At 34.9% G+C, this 16,771-nt stretch overlaps 1 long non-coding RNA gene across 1 annotated transcript in view; it reads left to right on the top strand.

The window, feature by feature from the left end:
• Positions 1-9,411: 9,411 nt before the first annotated feature.
• The window catches only part of LOC109367496, a 22,836-nt gene continuing 15,476 nt past the window's right edge, over positions 9,412-16,771 (top strand). Inside the window, exon 1 of the long non-coding RNA XR_004159730.1 lies at positions 9,412-9,576. This is a non-coding gene — a long non-coding RNA (uncharacterized LOC109367496). The remainder of the gene's footprint in view (positions 9,577-16,771) is intronic.

The raw sequence follows: 16,771 nt of genomic DNA, 5'->3' as shown, positions 1-16,771 counted from the left end.
TTGAGGTCCCTTCCAACCCTGGCCATTCTGTGATTCTGTAATCCCCAGTCAAAGGAAAGAAGTTTCAGTGTCTATATGAGATGTCCTATCATTGCTTTACACTTGTCTATGTTTAGTAGAATGCACAAACTTTTTTCTTCTCCAATAGATTTGACCTCTTTAAGATTACTATTTTATCTAGAAGATGCCTCTAACGCAAGTAGAAAAGTCTGTAAACACTCGTTGCTACCATTATTAGCAGACACATTTCTTGCAGCTAAACTAAAACATAAGGAAAAAGATCAATGATTTACAATTCATAAATAAACCCTGAGATTTGAGGTTTAGCAATAGAAGTGGAGGTCAAAAATGTCAAAATGTAGGATTGATTTAATACTTCAAAAATAGAGGATTGCCTCTATGCTTTACTTACTATCAATGAACACATGTAAGATTTAAAAGAGAAAAGGAAGGAAAACCAGAAAAAAATTCAGCTAAGAAGTTAATTAGTAAATTTAAAACATAAAACTAAAACACACTACAGATGAAAACCAGTGCAAATACAAGCTCTTTCATGTGTTGATTGTTAGCAACTCCCTGAAAAATATTTTCTGACGTGTCTTTTGTTTGAGGACAAATCCTCTTCAAAAATCCTGAAGAGGAATGAATAGCTATTCTAGTTTCGTAGGTGGTTACATATATTTTTTACTTAATGTCACATCAAAATTTTATGAAGTGGTTCTGGATTTCCTACTACAGTTCCGTGCAACAGTAATAAAACCACTTCTCCTTTCTTCATGCTCACCTTATGTGAGCAAGCTGTTACTAGATTGACTTCATTCTGCGATCTGATTTTTAAGAGTGTGGAGTGTAAAACTCAGCTTGAAAATCCATTATCACTACTAATAGTCGATATGAAGGTCACTGGGAGTTTTGAACTGAGAAAATGTTTGGTGTAATATACTTATCTTAAGGGTGTTTTAAATATCTCTTACCAAATGTGTATTTGAAGTAAGATTTTTCCCGAAGGACTTATTTAGTATCTGATGCATACATTATGCACCTACATTGACCAAATTAGTACACATCGTATTTTCTATTAATATTACATTGCATCATTTTGGAATTGAGAAAAGGACTTAGCGCTTGTCAAATACCCCCAATTTTTTTATTTTTTTATTTTTTGTCCTGCTTTTTATACAACTTTATATCATGCTGCTACTTTCTATTTCCTGTTTTTACTTTTGTTCATCCTTCTTGCCTGTGTGTGTTTGGGTCATTTCAGGGTGGATTGAAGAAGGATAGTGCTACAGACATGCCTGACCTCTTGTAGTACAGTCAAAGTAGGTCTATGCCAGTACAGAAAGGGGAAAGCAGGTTGTCTTTTAGCTCATATGACCATTCTCTTTTTTTTTTTTTTGTAAATAACTTCTGTAAGCAGGAGCAATGAAGCAAAGGAAGCAAATTGTGTTTCAAGGATGGAAATAGTCCTAAAGACTTAGGACAACAAATGCTGGCAGAATTTGATAGCATCTTATGGCGCTGTTCCAGAAACCCATATAGTGTTCACAAAGCTACAGTGTGGCATTTACAAGAGTGCTCTCTTCAGCATAAGAAGGTATGCTTTTTTTAGGTAGTTAGTAATCACTTCCTAAAAATAAAACCTTTGGGCCAATTTAAGAAAAAGATTTTAAAACAAACAAACAAACAACACCTCTAAATGTAAGGATGAAAATTATGGGCAAACATTCCAAATCTTTGTATATCTGGAAAGCAAATACTGGAGAGAGGCACATACCTTAACTGTGAAAGAATCTTGAAATATTTTGGTTTGGAGAGAGTGACAGGCAGTAAGGTACTAGAAGAGTTCACAATGCTTATATTTGCATCTGCTTCAGAAAATCAGCTCTGTGATCTTTAGGAGTTTTTCATTCACTTATTTTCATAATTATCTATCTTCTCTATCTACGTTTAAGGAAGTTTTTAATTAAATTGAGTTTTCCTTCTTATATTTATGAGCTGTCATTCACCGAATGATGTGCTAGTTTCAGCAACTGATTTAAAAAGAGAGCAAGAGAAGAATAGAAATAGTTTTGATATGACTGCAACTTCCATATTATATATAAATTCAATTCACAGATAGTTTTTCATTTCTTGGATTAACATGGGTGTGAATAATAGTGGAGAAGGCTGTGAAGGAGATAAATAACATGGAGCAAGAGTAGTTTCAGGAGTACTACTATAAGACATGACTCTCTTGGGCTCTGGAATGTATGGATGGTTGCAGAAGCAAGTTAGCGTGGACTTTTGTTGATTGTTTTCCTGAAGTGATCCTATATTGAGAGTAGTTCAAAATTAGCAGAGAACAATCATACTGAAAAATAGAAGTCCAAAGCTATGTAGGAATCTGGCAGAAGAACCTTGGCGGAAACATACTGCTTGCTGTATGAATGCATCCATATTGGGTTTAATGTGGGAAAAATTCATCACACATTTCAGTGAAACTATTTACACTTTAGGACCTCAAAATCATTTTCAATGACTAAATCACTCACAGAAACATTTTGCCTGTGATTAAGGGCACTCCAGCATAAAAGATCTCAAAATAATCCCACTAACTAGAAGTGCAAATAAAGCCCAAAATATGTCAGAAGTACTAATTTCAAAAAGCACGAGTTTTTAATTACTGGCAAACAAAATGTAATCCTACAGAGAATAGGAATAGCATAATGAATTTCTGGATTTATTCTGTTTCCATAGCCTTGTGGTTTGAGTTCCATCAAACCATGCAAGAGTTTTTGTGGACTTTTGTTTGTTTGGGTCTTTTTTTTCATAAGGGAGTGCTGATTGCTCTGTTTTTCATGGAGATTGTGAATAGTTATCAGCAACACTATGTTCAGGTGAAGGTAGAGAAAAGTATGTATATGCAAAAATCCATCTCAGGACAAAGAAAGAAAGAAAGAAACTAGAAACTAGACAGGAAAGTCTTAGAAGTCCATCTTTGATTTCATTTAGGTATATTTTTTGTGGGTTTTTGGTTGGTTGGTTGGTTGTTTTTTTTTCCCCTCTGAGCTTTGAGGTTTTGATTAAATTCCTCAATACTTCTAGTTTCTGTTATATGAATTAGCACTAATCTTAAGTATTTTTTTTTCTTTTTCTATTTTTTTTCCAGGAAGCTTTGTTATGCTACAAATAATAGTGTGATAAACCAGTTTGTGTATGATCAAAAAGTAAGGTCACATTCAGATGAATGACGTGTCTAGTCTAAAAGATATTAAAAATTGTATGAAGGAGGAGAAAATCCCTGATGTTAGATTTTTGCACAGTGCTAGCATGTGCTAGTGTTGCAAATTCTGTGATATATTATTTGTATCCAACTTTTTAAGTGATTAAATCATACTTAAAATTAAATCTAACTTAACAGTTTTGCTGTCTTTGAGTTCATTCAATGACTGTTATTTTATTAATTATTACCATTAGACATGCTAGTTTTTCTACTTATAGAAAAAGCTTTTAAGTCTTTGAACTTCCTAATACTTACATTTACATAGTGACACAAGAAACTATATACTTTAATATAGTAATTTGCTGCTGATGATAAATTCATCTTTTGTAACGTATCAGTGCCTTATAAACAGAATGAATGTAACATGAAGTTTGAGGGAGCTTGGTTGAAAGGTATTTAAAATATAAGGGAATTTAGTAACACTAAATATTTGAAAACTGCATACTGCAGTTCTGCATATTCTGCATATTCAGCAGAACTACCGACTAATGTAAGGATACCTGACTTAATGATTCTTCAAAATTAAAATTAGAGAAGTGATGAGGTTGGAATCTGAACAAGCTACTAAAAATAATGAGTGAGTTGCTTAGACTTTTCCCCCCAAAGCTAAGCCTTTATCTCTGCTACATACCCTTAATGGTGGCTGCACACACAAAGGGGAAGAACTACATAAAAATGGAGAGGATATATTAGGAGATGCCTGGAGAGAGGAGAAGAGGAACATGCTGGATTTGGACAAGGGAATGTGGGTATTGTTCAAGATTTATGCAGTGTTTACGCAGAGAAGAAAAAGCTTGGAAAAGAAGGGATGAAGGAAACAAATTCGGAAGAAAGGATTAAAAGGGGGCATAAGTGAGACCAGGGATATGTAAGCAAGTCAGTACATTTGTCTGCCTAACTCTGCAGATGGTGTTGTATAACAAGAACATAGAGCACCTGGGAGATGGATGCTGGGGAGTGCTCACTCTGTTGGAGCCTGGAAATGGAAACAAGAGCACCTCCTCAGGCAGCCCTAGAGGTAGAGCTGTATATTTTATGTGGATTAAAGACCCTTAAGTGTAACTAGTAATCTTAACATTTCAAAACTGCGGGGTCTTTGAGTTCTCCCAGGTGTCTTTTGAGGGGTAGGAAGGAGACAGTGGATTTTTTTTGTGTATGTTTGGAGGTTAGAGGGCATTGTTGGTTTTTTTTCACTTATTGCATCAGTAGCTTTGGTCATGGTTGGAGTCATAAGGAAGAGAGGAAGTTATTAGACAGCATTAAACATGAATGTGTAGCTATGTTTTGTTATCTCTCTCAGTGAAAAATTCATACTGCAGCTGGACTGTGTACAAATTCTTTCTGGAAGTGACCTGAGATGGTCTGACCCATCTTGCAGCAGGTCAAGTTCTGGTTGGATTTGATGATTAAGCTACCCAGACTGCAAACCTGAACTGAAGTTTGCCTCTGGAAAAGGCATTCTGTTTCAGGATTCCTTTACTTTTTAAATAATTCATATTTCATATGTTGCAGTGTCACGTCTTATAGAAGGAGTCTGAAGTGCAATTCTATTGCCATGAAAAGTTGCAGACGAAAGCATTCTCTTTCATGAGTGTAATAAAGACAAAATTCTGCAGGGCAGATTATCAAGGTATTGAAAAGATTAAATGAGGTTAGAGATAGCTTTGGGGTTTTACTTTGTGTAGGAAAATACCTTTGTGAAGAAAATGGACTAATAACTTGTATCACCTGAAGGTGAGCACATGCTTTTGTTTGGGTCTATTGAGTTTATCATAGAAACCTAGTGTGGCAAAATGATAAAGGTGAAGAAAATATATCTTACTGATTAGAGCAAAGGTAGCATAAGACTTGAAAATATTTTATATAGAAATTTATTGAAAAAATATGACTATTAGAAATTTTAAAACATTGAAATTACTTTTCGTTGCTGATTTTGTTTTCTGTTTTTACCTGCTGATAAAATTCCTTCGCCCATTAGTGTTGGCCAAGCAAAACAGATACATCAGTTTCTGCTGTTTTTAGTAAATATTTCTCTTTCAAGTAATTTGCAAACTGAACAATACATATATATATATATATATATATATATATTTAAATTAGGGAAAGCACACACGAGCAGAAGTAAAACCTTAGTAATAAAATTCAATCTAATTTATTCTTTATGATACTAGTGTATTTATTTAATTGCTTACTAATATAATGAGCGTTAAAAAAAATCAATCTCCAAGGCCACGGTTTGTCCAAATGTGCATAGTATGAGCTGTGGCTGCTTTCATATATGTTGGAGTGTCTTTTCTGGGAATAAATATTGGATATGTGTACTGTTCTATACCATTTTTTAAATAAGTAGAAAGCACTCTAATTGCATTTACCTAGTAGTGCTCAAATTTGCTACATTAGGCATAAAAAATGTATTTGACTATAAAATGTTAACCCAGCAAGTTTGGTCATCTGATCTTGCAAACCGTATTTTTTTTCAAGCATTCCTGTTCTATTTCATCAATACATTTTATTTCTAACCAACAAACTTTTTAGAAAATCTCAATGTATTTAATACCCCTTAACAGTCTGGAAAATCAGCATTCTTCAGCACTTCAGTGTTGCCTTTGAAAATACATAGTCCAAAATGACTTTCTCATGATCATTTATTACCTTCTTCATTCTCTGGTCTATGCAAGATGTGACCGTATGGTTCTGTGCATGGGAAACTGTTATCCATCACTGCTTTCAAAGAACTTTGTATTGCTATGTGTAAGAAAAGATCATAGAATCACAGAATCACCAAGGTTGGAAAAGGACTCTATGATCACCCTGTCCAACTGCTCACCTATCACCAATATTTCCCACTAAACCACGTCCATCAGTACAACTTTTAGATGTTTCTTTAACACCTCCAGAGACACACTGACTCCACTGCCTACCTGCAGGTAGGGTGAGGCTGACATACAGAGCCCTTGGTTCCTATCAGCAGGGAGTCAACTACAGCAGTCACCTTTCTGTTCATGGCAGAGGCAGTCTGGAATCGCAGAGTCGGCTGTCTCACCCTAGACAACCTCAAGGGTGAACCTGCCACTGCATCCTCACTTACCTCTCCCTCAAGTTCCAGAACCTCAAACCTATTATGCAGGGACACCTGGGGAATCGAGGTAGGTCAGGATGGGGGCTGCCTGTGATACCAAGCTGACACCTGTTTCCACTTCTCTTCCCTTAAATCCTGCTCGACAATGGCAGGGGAGGGGATTCACCATAGTTTGGATAGGTATCACCCTGGTGTCTGTCTTGCAAGTTCAACAGAGAGTTACTCCAGCAACCTATCTCCCACTCATACTCTCTGACACTTCTTAATCTCTCCCCCTCCTCCTTGAGTTTTACAGAATCACAGAATGGCCAGGGTTGGAAGGGACCTCAAGGATCATGAATTTCCAATCCCCCTGCCACATGCAGAGCCACCAACCTCCAAATTTAATACAAGTCCAGTCTGCCCAGGGCCCCATTCAATCTGGCCTTGAATACCTCTAGGGACAGGGCATCCAGAACTTCTCTGGGCAGATCACCACCATACTAGGCAGATCACCCACCTACTCACACCTCACAAAGGTTAAATATCTGCTGCCCTTCACCAGCAGCCACAGGCTCAGGAACTTGATGCAGCTAGAACATAATGTCATGTAACACAGGGTCACAAACTAGGTGGGACTCCTTTCACCCCAAAATTTAGAAAAAAGATGTCACCTTGGAAGAATAAGAAACACTGCAGAATATCTAGACAGCAGGGACAGAATATCTAGTCATCTAAAAGAAGCAGAATTATCTAAAGTATCATTTTTCATCAAAGAAATATATATTTAATGGGACTTTAGGAAGCCTGAAATCAAATGTCCTACTATGCTGAAATGATGATGTGACTGATAATGATCTTAATACAATCAAGATGTTATTTAAATTTTATTTGTAAATGTATTTGGAAATTGGTGATAAATAAAAGGTAAAAAGTCATTTTGACTGGAGTAAAACAAATATTTTTCTAGATGTAGTTGCTATCTAAGGTATGAGAAAATGAGAAAATAATAATTTCTAGTTATGTACTATTCTCTCTTTCTTTCAGCTAGTTATTCCATTCTAGTAGTCTTTGATATTATCTCTAGGTTTGATATATTTTATTCGTGTAAAATCATAGCTGCTAAAGGAGTGGGGGGCTCAATTTATGTTCTAATGCTTTGATATAAGCACGTTTATTTAAATGGGGAAAATTATGTAATTTTTACTTTCCTTGAGAGATTATTTCACTTAATTTGTTCACACTATCATAGTGTGGTTTTTGTTTGTGTTATGTTTTCCATTTGACCCTTATTGTCTAAACTTCTCACTGTTCCTACTTTGCCAGACCAATTAATGTCCTCCTTTCACATTCTTAGTGAAACATTTCCATCTTTCAGTAGCAGTTTTTTATTGCCCTAAGCTATTCCTTTTCAATTTCCATTTTAACCAAGGTATATAAGCCTTTTCCTGAGCCTCTTTAGAGGCTAGATTCAGGTATTTTATTTTAAACAATTAGCTAATTGTCATTCTTCATAGCACATGGGAAAGGAATGATAAAGATCACTACTGTTTATATATCCCTATTTCATACATACTCAAATATTCATGACATCATATAATGAACATTTTGAATAACATTAAAATTGCCAATATTTGATTTTTTTTTTTTTCAACTGTATGCTTTCTTTGAGGTTAAGTTTTACTCTTTGAACCATGCATAAGAGTTGATTTTGTCCATCTGTAGAATTTAGGGAAGAACTAACAAGATTTTTTTCATTTGTGTAGGAGAATTTTCATGATAACTGTAGTAGTCTGTGAACCAAGAATATACATTGCCTACTTATATATTAATAAAGCCACAGACATTTACATCAAGGAAAAGTTGAGCTTCTCTCAGATTTGTAATGTCAAGAAAAGGAACGCCTAATGCTGATGGATACAAAAGGTTTACGTTTCCCCAGAAATCAAAGCATTGGAGTACTGCATTCAGACATGGGGCCCCCTGTACAAGAAAGATGCCAGAGGAAGGCTACTAAGATGATCAGAGGGCTGGAGCACCTCTCCTATGAGGAAAGGTTGAGGGAACTGGGCTTGTTTAGCTTGGAGAAGAGAAGGCTCTGGGGAGACATCAGACCTGATTGTGACCTTCCAGTACTTGAAGGGAGCAAATAAATAGGAGGGGCAACAGCTGTTTATGAGGGTGGATAGTCATAGGACAAGGGGGAATGTTTTTAAGCTAACACAGGGGAGGATTAGGTTGGATATTAGGAGGAAGTTTTTCACCCAGAGGGTGGTGAGGCACTGTTCACAGGTTGCCCAAGGAGGCTGTGGATGCCCCATCCCTGGAGGCATTCAAGGCCAGGCTGGATGTGGCTCTGGGCAGCCTGGTCTGGTAGGTGGCGACCCTGCACACAGCACGGGATTGAAACTAGATGAGCATTGTGGTCCTTTTCAACCCAGGACATTTTATGATTCGATGGTTCTATGATTTCTGGAAAATATGAATTTCAGGATGTTTTCATAATCTTTATTTTCTTACACTGCTCCGTACAAAATGCACCAATTTTCTGTCTTTGTTAAAGCAGCTAAAAATACTTCAAGGTGGAATGCAAAATGATTAATCATCATTCATGGCTTGGAATTCCCAAAGACACATTTCTAATCTATACATGAGTTTTCTGCTTTTTTCCCTCCTTCTCTTAAGCTTAGCTGTTGGAACTCCAGATTTATGCTTTTTTTTTTTTTCCATCCTATTTATGATTTCCATCTTAAATTCTTTCATACAGTGATATCAAGTAACTTGAATTTCACATGGTTGTCTTGTTCGGGATGATGTTTGAATACTGATTTCTTCAGATTTAGGTTCAGATGTGAACCTAAATATACTGAATGTCTTTCTTCCTAAGACTAGAATGTGGTTCAGTGTCATTAATGTGAACATATATATTTCTGTTGATGTAATTGTTTGTTCAGTTGGGCCTTGCTGATATATCTTGCTTTCAGATCTTCATATTATATTTTCTAGAAATCTAAAGTGACTTCTGTAATGGGCTGTTGTACTCAAATACTAGGAAAAAATAAAAAGAAGATTTTTTTTTCTGTCTAGAAGCAATCTTTATTACTGATAAGTAAATGAATGACCTTTGTGGAAACAGAGAATAAATTCAGAATTCACTACAGTCTCTGAACCCAAAACTCCAATGGGATCAAAATGAGCCTGGAGACCGTAGCAGATCAGTGAACAAAGATAAAAATAATCAGCGTATTAAACAGTAAGTTCAACTTTCTCTTTCTACCTGGGACTTTTATTAAAAAAATAGAAGGGGAAAAGTACTCCAACATTTTCCACTCTGCAGATATGAGTTTGAATAATTTCACTGATGTACTGGATGAGATTTTAAAAAATACATGAATGCAAGAATAAAAATGCCTTTATGTTCACTGACCAAGTTAAAAAGAAAAAAAAGAGCATAAAGGAAAATTGTATTCTAAGAATACTTATGTAAAGTGTATCTTAGGTATATTGCATGTCTTTACTGTTTCTGCAAAAAGTTATCAGCATTTATTGTTTCTGTATTTTAAAGTATAAAAATGTCTGGAATTATTTCATGGAATTACATTTAGGGCCTGATCATTATAGAAGATTTCCTATGAAAACTGCACCACTGGCATTTGGGGAATATAGAGATCAGTGGTGTAATCAAACAGATCTAAGTCTTCAGGCATATGAAAGTGTTATGTTATTCAGAACCCCTTTTTCATTGTTTTAAAAGCTTTCCAATACTCACGAGTAAGTTTATTCCCTATGCTACAAGACAATTGTATTCTCATTTTATAAGGTTTGATAGAAGGTGTTTGGTTCACGAACTCTCACATTTCTAAAGCTTGCCACTCAATCAACTACTATAAGATAAGTAGTTTTATCATATATCTTAAAGTCAGCTTACCTAAAGGTTGTATTTATGTTAAGACATTCTTCAAGTTTAAATTTGATACGTTATTGTTTGTTTACTGCTTAAATTCCTGTGTTTGTTTTATCTTATGAGATTCTCATAAAGCCTCATTTTCTACTCTGTGCATTCTACAGCTCTGTTCTTGGCTGGGATTATTGTATTTTGAGTAACCAGTAATTGATGCAGGTATATCTGTCAGCATTGCTTTTAAAGTTCATAAATATAATCCAGAAAACTATTTGAAAGTGGAATTCCAGGAATTTTGCATGGATTTTATGCTAAGGGCAATATATAAATCCTTGCTATTGTGAAATTTAATCTGAAGTTGTTTCAGAGACCCCTGTCTCTGCTAAACTAATCACAAAACCTTCAGTTTGGGTCAGTTTGTTCCTTTTAACTTGTCTTGACATGATCTTGGAAGTCTGGAAGTGGTCTCTTTTAGCTATTTCTTTACAATTTTGAAGTTCTCTTTATAGGTTTTCCTCCCTAATATTTATTGATAAGAATTAAAATCTAATTTTAGTTTATATAATTTCAGACCAGCACCTTATTACGTACTGCTTACCACAGCACTATGTGGAAAAGGCTTGGGGAGACAGAACAACTATGAGTGTTCATAATATTATTGCTTATGAAGTCTGCTTATTTCATACATACATATACATGGGGTTGTATATAGCAATGAAAACATCTCAGGACCCCATCAGCCGCTGAATCATTTTTGCTTTAAGTTGGCTTTAAGTTCTGTAGGTCACAAAGACTATGGATAACAATTGCAATCAACATTGAAAGAATAGCATTTGTTGTGAGAAAAAGGTGGACTTCACAACACTGCATTCATCTGTCTTGGTTTTTGCAGTTGTGCAATTACTCTTTAGTCCTTTAAGGAGAGAGAAGATTCAAAGCAGCTTTATGAGACCTTCATTATTATTATTAATTCATTATTATTATTACTTCTCTATGTTAAGATCTGGAAATTTATGAAAGTTTCTGCTCTTGATGAATTCTCTATAGTAGTAAAATGGATATTCTTAAAATTCTCCAACCTTGTAAAGCTGCTCGGAATCTATAAGATTCTCAGGCAGACTGCTCAGTACATTGACACAGAGGTCCTGTACTTCAGTGCTCCTCCCAAAAGCTTGGTGCTAATAATACTGCTTTCTCTGAAGGAAAGCTAAATAGAAGAACATATATTAAGCCAAACTTAGAGCTTTTGCAGTTTCTTTTCTGAGAAATCCACATCTTGTTGGCCACATAAGAACCCATAAATATTGTAGACTTAGCTTTCCTCTTTCAGTGCTTCCCATTATGCTGCTCTATGCCAGTCAAATCCTGTTCACTTGTTTTGACTTGTCTACGACAGACTTAAGAAAAATCAAAAATCTCTTTTTAAGATTGATGGTTTTATTTTCAGTTTGCTGATAATATTCACCTCTGTGAATTTTCCTCTATTGAATCCCTCCTTTCATTGTTTTTTAATAAATAAATTCTCATTTGGAACTCCATTTCTCAAAGTAGCTTAAGAAAGCTCACAAAACATTTTAAGATCAACTATTTACTATCACATTTGTACAACTGTGATATACCCACATTTATTTTACTTTTTTGAAATGTGCCCGGGGTTTAACCGTGTACCTACTACCTTTCTGTACAACACTAAGTTCTTGTTCTCTGAGGAAAATCTTGGTGGAATTTGAACTTTACATTTTTCCCCCATCCTTTATTTTTATGTTTTGAGGCAGCGCATGCCTCCATTTACCTGCTCTGTAGTTGTCTCTAGAAACAGCCCTTACCAGTGAGGTTGTAAAACGTTCTTCTCTCCCTCTCTTTTTGATTGTGTAGCTTGCAAACGTGGCTCTCATTATTGGTTAGTCTGTTAGGAGAAACTGAATGCCCATAGAATCTCAAATTACAGTTTATATAGCTTCATTTAAAGTGTCAGCTGCTGTAGGTTTTCTGAAACATTATTGTGAAGATATATAAAACACTTATCTCAAACAAGTGGAAAAAGAAGATTTCAGTATGTATTATTTATACTTTTCTCTGTGTTTTTGATGTGTAATAAGTGATGCAGAAGTTTTAGCGTCATCTCCCATAGGTTCTCAACATGTTAAAATAATTTAGATAAGGTTGTTTACTTTTGTTCTTTAAGTTTTGTTAATAATATTAAAATTATTCTAGAATTAGTCTTCTACTCCAGCTGCCATTAATGAAATAGCAGATGGCTATTCAGGGGACTTTATTTTATATCCATCTACACTTGTAACCTACAGCATAAACACAAAAGTTTAATCTGGAAATGAAGAAAAATTACATGTGAAAGTAGAGAGATATCATTGAAGAAAGTCATTCAGAAAGAAAGCTTTCTTTGAGTAAACACATATCCAATTGACTGGGGATATATTATTACAGGAACAAGAAAACTAGAGAAGAATACAAGCAATGTTTGTGCTTGTGCCATGTGTTTATGTTGAAAATCTGTGGTGCAACACACAATTTCTCCAATCTTTATACTGTACCTAACAAAACGAAGGTGAGATTCCTGAGTGCTGTGATGGCAACTGATAATACTTCCCACAACTCGTCAACAAGAAAGCAATAATCTAATCTTAATACAACCTTTGCAAAAGGAACAAATGGCGAGGTAGTCTTCTTCGTAGAGGGGAAAGATAAAACATACGATCTTTTTGTGTTGGGAAGTTTTGGGGGGAAAGTTTTACTTTACACAGTTAGTAGAAGTTTTTCATTTCCATAGACACTGTGCAATGTAGAGTACCAAGCAACTACTGAACTATATCACTTAACTGGAAAAAAAAAAAAATTGATTCTGAGTTTACAATAGACTTTTCCTGAAAACTTCTAAAGAAATAATGAAGCAAACAGGGAGATAGTTTTCTGCACAGGTCAAAAGTTCAAAGTGAAAAAGAAATTTCTTCTACAAAAAGTAAGAAGCAGCAGCTAGTATTTTCCTGAATTCTCTAACAAGAAGTGGCAGGGATATCAGTTGACATACACATTTTAATTTTTTAAGAGAGAGAAAAAAAGTGATGTTAAAGCAGACTGAAATCAGGGATTTGAATGTGCATAGTACTAAGTGACTTTCTGATAATCTGTTTAATTTAAGTTTTGATGTTAAAATAAAAATCTAAATTATTTTTGTTTAAAAAGGGTACATGTAAAAATGTACTGTGTTTGTTGTAGAAGACAAGAGGATGAAAGAATATAGCAGAAAATTGATGGATAAAAATGAATTTTATTGTAGGGAAAAGAAATATATGTAAGACAGGTATGATTGGGGTTTCAAGACTTCGTTGAAAATGACATGAAGTTATTGTAGCAGATGAAATAATGGAAATCAGCCAACAATAAAGAAAGTGAGGTTAGCAAGCTAGAAAATAACATCGCATAAAAAATCTTAAGAAACCGCGTCTGTTCAAGTACTTGAAACCTATTAGTGTGTTATTAAATGGACTAGTCTTGTGGGATTTAAGTCAGTGATATTTGTAAAAAATACTTCCAAGACAGTGAAATTGCTAACAGTATTTATGATGTTTTCAATAGAAAGAGTAAGAAAGCATCACAAATGCTGTTTCAGACAACATGGTAATAACATGATGAAGGCAGAAACAATTGAACAGAGGGGATTAACTTGAGTTTAGCCACCTACTTTCAAGAAATTTGAAGGTGAAGTTGTTTTGCCTGAAACTCACCATTTACAGAAACATTCTGTTAGTAGCTATCTTTGTCATCATTTCATAAGGTTGGCATGATACCCTTTTTTTTCTTTACCTTTTGTGTGCACACTGTCATAGCAGTAGCCTTTTTCTTTATCTGTGTATATATAAAAATATGATAATGGTTTAGGTACTGCAGCAGAATAAATGTATTTTACCCTCTTCTTAAAGAAACTCCCCCAGAAACAAAAGGCTTAAGGTTCGAATTAAATCAATTAAGTTTGGAAATCAAGAGAAATCAATAACAAAAAAAAAGAAATGTAATGATTAGCACATTACTCTCCAGCTGCCCATTGTGTCCATGTAGACTGGACTTAAATTCTACATTTGCATTCAATCAACTTGTTACCTTTTCAATATCAGTAATATTTCTTCATTTTCCTCCTGCCCCAAAGAAGTTCTTTTCATCTTGTCTGTGGCCTTTCATCTAGGCTCATCCTTTCTGCTGTCTCTTAATCCCTGCCTGAGCTCTAATCTCAGCTTCAGGTCCCTCTTAACAGTTTTCTAGCCATTCCCACCTTGATTTTGCTCAGCAGTTCCAAGGAGGCATGGGTAGCATCCTCCCTCTCCAGACTGCTCTGCTGGAGCCAACCTATTCTTTAAATTCCTAAACGTGTGTGGGAGCATAGAAATTGTGAGGAAAGAGTTGGAGACTCAAACAGGTCACAGTGAGCAAGAGCAATCGTCTAGTATATATTAAAATACTGCTTCCTAGTGGGTAATTATTTTTATTGATTTATTTTTATTTAATTTCTTGATTGCACTAATATTGCATTAAAAAATCTATCAGATCATGAACAAGGCCTGTTTTTTGAAGCATTGAGAGATTGTGTTATTAGTAAAGTAGGCAGTTAAATGATACAAATCCACTTCAGCTTCTGGCTAAAAAAAGCCTGCTTTTATTGTTGCTATTTCTGCATAAACTAGCATTGAAATTCTACTCCATATTGGAAATAATTTCAAGAAGATATATCAGCCAATCAAGGTAGGACTGGACTATTTCTGTAATGATTAATTAACTCCCTACTCTTTTATTTCTTGGCTTGCTTTTACATTTGTATCCACTTCTCATGCTACCTGGTTTATCTTAGTATATGTAATTCCCTTTCAACGTGCCTAACATAGTTTGCAGCTCTTGTTTTGTGCTTTTGCAGCTTCTGTTCTTACAATTTAAGCCAGTTACATAAAAGCAGTCAATAGCAATACTATTGATGGTGTGAGCACTCAAAAAGCTCACATTTTATAAAGATCAAAAGCTCACCACTGAATACAAAACACAGCAAAGCAAACTAATGAAATAACAATCATCTCAACAAACCAGGACTATGTAGACTCAGAACAGTAATCTTGATATGAATTCAAAAACTACATTCTTATAGGTTTTGTGAGTTTGGTTTTGGGGAGGAGGGGAATACTTTTATTTTTTCTATCAAGCTATCTTTAGAAATGATTCCCTATAGCATTCACTGAAAAAATATTTGACATAAGTCCCCCCTTCTCGTAGTTTTTCGCAAAAGTTTAGCTGAATGTTGAAAAAAAAAAAAGAAAAATTCAGCTGCTGCATGGTACTATTTCCGTGTAAAATGACTGAAAGAATATGTTAATAGAAGACAAATAAAAGAGGGAAAAAAAGCTGACTTAAGTTGCTACTGCTGTTTGAACAGCTGTAGAGAACACTTACTAGAATAATCCAAACTTTTCATAGGACTGTATTTCATTGTATGTTAAGATACAGTTCAATGATAATAACCAAGGGGACTCAGGAGTTTGCTTTAGTAGATCCATTTCTGTGGAATTAATCATTCTCCAAAACTAGTAGAAATTATAAATCTTTCCAAGCAATATGTTTTGTATTTTGTAGAGCAAAAAATCCTGTTTGGCTGGATGACTTCAGTACTAACTAAGCAATAAATAATAAGGCAAAAGAAAAACAGTGAAGGAGGAAAAGAAAATAATAAACAGGAGTATTCATCATTTTTTCTTCTACCCCTGGGTAATGTTTAGTATAGGAGTCATAATGCTATAATTCCCTTAGGGCAAAAGAGAAGAAATTGCCAATAGCAAAATATGTGAGTGCCATTGTGGTAGAGGTGGGGAAACAGGATCATCTGTGACTGCTGTGTAAACCATCAACCAGGTTTTGAATAGAGCAGGAAAGGGGCCTCTTGCCCTTTGCATCTTCTGTCTGTGGCTGGTATCACTTTCATTTAATATAGTCATTCACAATATTGCATAATCTTTTTTTCTTTTTCTTTTTTTTTTTCTTTTGTTTGTTAGTTTTGACTTCATTTTCATTTTGAGAAGACTCAGTTTTGGAAACAACGTCTTCTATCTGTTGTTCTTGCTTTTAGTCTTTTTAGTATGTTGTTTTATTTTTCTTTCTCTAGGGAATGATTTTTTAGAGTGTGGTTGTTCTCTGCTCTTATTTGTTTTGAGCTGATTCCTATCACTCACCTTCATAGATAAACAGCCAAAGGCTCTGTTCTGACCTGCAGCATTATAGGCTTTGTGCAGAATTTTAAGCTTAGAAAAATGTAGTGTTATTTGCATATTCTAGTATGAAATACAGATCACATCCCAGTGTTAATTAATAATGTTTATAGATTTCCACAGTTTATATGAAGAAAAGCAAGAAGGTGAAATGGAAATAACTTGGACTAGGTAATTTTCACTTGCTATTTTCTGCTTCTATCCTAGAACAGCTCTTCCTGAATGTTTAGAGAAGTTAATGAAATCCAGATTGGAAGTCCTGAACTTCGTTTGGAAGGGGAAAAAGAAAA

This window comes from Meleagris gallopavo, chromosome 4 (assembly GCF_000146605.3).
Source record: "Meleagris gallopavo isolate NT-WF06-2002-E0010 breed Aviagen turkey brand Nicholas breeding stock chromosome 4, Turkey_5.1, whole genome shotgun sequence".
NCBI classification, from domain to species: domain Eukaryota; kingdom Metazoa; phylum Chordata; class Aves; order Galliformes; family Phasianidae; genus Meleagris; species Meleagris gallopavo.
The sequence above is the reverse complement of the archived record's forward strand: the minus strand, read 5'-3'. Positions and strand labels throughout refer to the sequence as shown.